This window comes from Bidens hawaiensis, unplaced genomic scaffold (genome assembly GCF_021521415.1).
Source record: "Bidens hawaiensis isolate Kalapana, Puna unplaced genomic scaffold, B.hawaiensis_p1.1 tig00024867_1, whole genome shotgun sequence".
Taxonomy (NCBI): Eukaryota; Viridiplantae; Streptophyta; class Magnoliopsida; order Asterales; family Asteraceae; genus Bidens; species Bidens hawaiensis.
In genome coordinates this window covers 325,576-330,681 of record NW_027493950.1, presented here as the reverse complement: position 1 = coordinate 330,681, position 5,106 = coordinate 325,576, and the positions used below count along the sequence as shown (strand labels likewise).

Genomic DNA, 5,106 nt, shown 5'->3' with positions numbered 1-5,106 from the left:
AAAGAAAAGAAAAAAGATATAGAAAGGATGTGAGATGTACAAGACAAAATAACAAGAGGGGGGTGAATAGAATAACACAGTTATTGATGTGTGGCTACATGTGGGCAAATTATTATATAAAACTGTGTAAGGATTAGATTAGATTATAAATGTTACGAACACAAATAATTGCTAGCTATATTAAGATAAACAATAAGGGAGAGTTAATTAAAGTAATGTTGATATTTTAGAAGGTGTTGAAATAGGAAACAACTGGCAAAGTTTTGGAGTTGATGGGAAGGGTAAGTAGTTGAAAATAGGAAGGAATACACACAGCCCCAGGTCTAGGACCATTTGACAGAGGCAAGCTCACATGAACCCAACCAGATAACTTATGGACCCCGCTCTTCCCATTCTCATCTTCATATTTCATATTTTCATAATTTATCAGAAATTGCACCAACATAACATATGTTGGAGTTACAAAGCTAGCTAAGGTTGTAATAAGTTTGAATTGTCATAAACAAATTAACATTAATTCATACACTTTACTTAATACCTAGGATCTTTAGCTTTTAAGAAATTTATGGTATATGAATGAACAGGCGCATGTGATGATGTGGCCTCCGCACTCCCCGCAAATAGCGTTGGCTGAGTTTGGGGTATGTCCTTGGCTACAAGCGGGATTTAGGGTTTTTTTTATGTCTGACGTAACATATGATTAAAAATGAAAACTAAGTCGCACGTGAGAAGAATGAGTATTATAACGTTGAGGGTAAAAATGTGTTTGGTATAAAATTGATATGACAAGCTAATCAGTAAACATGCATGTGAAAATAATTGATTGTAGCGTTATGGATAGTCTTGTATCTAATATCTACCAGGAAAATAAAGGTTGGGCCGTTCTAGATTTAAACAATTCAAACATAAAATATATATTCCAGATGTAACTTTGAATATAAGTTTGTAATTAGTTATTAATAAGAATACATTAATAAGTAATTAAACCTTCAAGTAATCACATTTTTTAAAGGTTATTTACTTTTCCATCTTTGTAACATGTTCTTATCAAGAAATACAATTATTATCAAGGACAAATAACATCCATAAAAGTTGAAGTTAAATACTTTCTACTTTCATTAAAATTATAAGTCCATGTGAGGCATATAAAGAAGCACGTCTGCTCTAGTATATTAATGGAATACATAATTAGAATAATAACTAGACCATTAAATCATTAATAATCAATTATATTAAATGTAGTTTTAGTTAATGGGTGTGGCAAAAAAATCAGCCAACGCGATAGAAGCTTCCAGGTAAGCATAAAAAATATCAACTTCTTTATGTTTCAGACTAGCACAGTGTTTTTCTGAGATGACTAGGAGAAGTCAAACATGTTAATGTCAAAGTGAAAGAGATCAAGTAACTTGAAGAATCATGGATTTTGATTTTGGGAAAAGAATTGAAAAGGAATATAATGTTAGTTGAGAGGTAAAATATTGGAATTAATGGGGTAAGTTAGTTTTCAATCTTTTTCCAATAATTCTTATTATGTCATCCCCACACTTCAGAAAAAGCCAACACACAAACGGGTACTTACATCACCATCAATATTAATATATTAATTCACCTTCAATTCAATTCAATTCCTCTAGCCCTCCAAAAACCCTCAATTTCATTTCTTGATTTAGTTTCCATGGATGCAAGTACATAATCATCACATGATCAAGAAGCAAGAGGCAAGAAAATCACAAGGACAACCAGCTAATTATCAGCTATATAACTAGCTAGATCTATATCTTTTTATACAATTTCTTCTAGGAAGCCACACTCTCAAACAAAAAAATATTTACCATGAATTTTACTGGTACCGGTACTGATAATACCAGCAGCAGAAGACAACACCACCCCCAACACGGAGGAGAAGGAGGGAATTCTTTTGAGGAGGAAGATGAAGAAGAAAGACGAAAACACTAGACCGACAGGTCAGTTATTCCCTTCTTCTTCATCTTCTCCATCTTCTCATCAATATAAGAATAATCCGCGTCAACATCAACAAGCTTCTTTATTCCATCCTCAACCTCCGTATCTCCAGCCCCCGCGTGGGGGTTGGATGCACGGAGGAGGTGAATCTTCGTCATGGGTAGCTGACCCCATGGTGGTGGATTACTCATCCTTAGCTCCCGTGACACCTACCGATAATAATAATAATAATAATAATAATAATAATAATAATAATAATAATAATAATAATAATAATGACCAACAAGGGATGATGATGGTGGAGAGAGAGCACATGTTTGATAAAGTGGTGACTCCAAGTGATGTAGGGAAGCTCAATCGACTCGTGATACCGAAACAGCACGCCGAGAGGTATTTTCCCTTGGATTCGTCGACAAACGACAAGGGTTTGCTTCTGAATTTCGAAGATAGGAATGGGAAACCATGGAGGTTTAGGTATTCTTACTGGAACAGCAGCCAAAGCTATGTGATGACTAAAGGTTGGAGTCGTTTTGTGAAAGATAAGAAGCTAGATGCTGGAGATATTGTCTCTTTTCAAAGAGGTGTTGGTGGTTCGGCTAAAGATCGGTTGTTTATCGATTGGAGGCACCGCCCAGATGCACCCGTGGCTCCACCGTATCAACTATCATCATCAAATCTATCATTTCCACTTTCACATCATCAATTTTCACTCAACAGGAACAATATCAATCCTTGGAACCCACTTTTCTTGCAATCACAACCGGCACAATCAAGAAACCATTCAAATTTGATGCTTCAGCCTTCTTCGTATCGCTACGGCAACACTGGTGGCCCTTACCACACTATAGGTACTGGAAGTGTTGTTAATGTGAACCAAGGTGGTTCAGGATCTGTAATTTATTTCAGATCAGGTGGAGGAAGTGATATGATACCATTGCACCAAAGAAATATGGGTGGAACTGGAACTGGAATTGGAATGGATATTCCAATTCCAATTCCACCAGTAGCCGCACCACCGGCACCTCAGTCAGAACTAGTGTTTGACTCAGTGCCGGTGGTCCATGGGAAAGCAGCTGCTAAGCGGCTACGGTTGTTTGGGGTCAATATGGATTGCCCCATCTCGGATGACGACGAACAAGACTTTGACCCCCCGAGTGAGATGGTTTCTCCAACTACCGCCGCCAATTCCATTCCAATGGGAAATTACCTTCATGATCATCATCCACCAACATCTTCTTCTACTATACCTTACCTTCAATTGAGGCCTTACGAAGATGAAGAATCACAGTTCCATGAAACCGGAATGACATCTTCTTCCTCTAGTGAGGCTTTCAACAAAACCACAAAATCGTCGTCCTCCCGTATGAGCTTGGATTTGGATATATGACCACACAATTATACAATCATATAGTTTGTTATAATGTGGGTTAATATTAGATGAAGCATTAGTTAATATTTAAGGAGCTGTTTAACTAAACTGTTTGGATTTGATCTGGTCAGTTAATATCGGTAATAAAGTGACAGTTAGCCGCTATTGTCGATGATGGATAATCAAACAGAAGGGGATTGAAGAATGCAAGTACCAATTTAAAGTTGTTTGCTACAAATTACTGGAAGTGATAATAGGTTCAAACTGGTTTTAGTTTTCAGCTACTTCATTTAATTAGTCTAATGTACAATTTTCCGGTTTTAAATTCATTTACACCTTTGATATCAGTATTAATATTACCAAGTTATTGACTAATGATTTCTTTTTATTAAGTTATATACCTTTTCATATATTTATGTTAATCCTTCAATTCATTTATTGATCATATGTAAAAGTAAAACCATTTTTGTATGCAAACATGCTATTTTTCTTACATGAGACATTGAGCTTTATTTGTTCTTTTATCTTGTTATGTTTAAATATCTCTACAAGAAAACATGAAGAAGAAGAAGAAGAAGAAGAAGAAGAAGAAGAAGAAGAAGAAGAAGAAAGAATCAATGAGGAAGGGTTTGGGTTTCTTTCTTTCTTCTTCTGTTTTGTTTTTATTACCTTTTGTAGGTTTGTTGCTCTTGTGGCTGCTGCTGCTACACCTTCCTTTGGGTACTCTCTCTCCACAAGTACTCTCTCTCTCTCTCTCTCCCAATATTACACACACTCACTCACAAAAAGGTTTGCTTTCTGTGTGCATGTTGCTTGTTACTAGACATCTCTCAAGAAATGTTATCATTAATTCTTGCTATTGATCTTCTTTACCTGTTTTCTCCATATCTTCACATACTACAATTTTCACAAATACATGCATGTCCTTTCCTTGCTGTTTAAGATCAGTTTTAATTTATAACTCTCTAGCTAGCCAGGTCCCCTTCTTTGTGTTATCTTTTTTCTTTTTTATAGTACTCTCCCATCTCTTTATCAGACTCCACATTTCATGTTACATGTCAACTACATTTGCTTGCTTTTTATTAAATATTCTATTGTGAATAGTTTTCTAATTTTTTTTTTACTATAACTCAAGCAATAGTAATAATATGCTAGCTTCTTTCTGTCTATACATGATGTGTGGATATATAAATCATACATATAGTGTGTACAAATGAGATAATTAAGAATATGGTGTAGCTAGATAGACATGAAACCATAGTTGTATGCGGTTATATCATAATACTACAATTTTGGGAGTCAAGCTCCCACTTAATTTAAATTTGTGCACAAAACTAATAGAGTGATTATTTATTATCATATTATATAAACAGTTAAACAGCTATACTTCTATGCATTTCTTTATGTCATAAAATTGACCGAAATAGCTAGTAGAGTGATTATTATCACATGCACACTAATTTAATGACATTAAATGTCATGTATACAAAACACATGTCTCATTAAGGAATTAAAGTATTTACTTAAAAACACACACACATGTATACATAAATTCTTACTCCAATGTCTGGTTTTAAATTCTGGTCTTCACTCGCATAGCTAAGACTAAAATGACATATAAATTCTATTGAAACATGAAAATTGCTATATGTGATTATCAGTTTTCATTACTAATGGTATGCAATTATTTGTTATGTTAACTATAACAAATTTGCATAGTGGCTAGTTTCTGACTAACAAGTTAAGTAATGCTAATGCTAGGTTAGTTAGATGAA

General features: G+C 34.7%; 1 pseudogene; it reads left to right on the top strand.

The window, feature by feature from the left end:
• The first annotated feature begins 1,624 nt into the window (after positions 1–1,624).
• LOC143570286 (uncharacterized) lies at positions 1,625–3,766 on the top strand (annotated as a pseudogene).
• Positions 3,767–5,106: the final 1,340 nt, after the last annotated feature.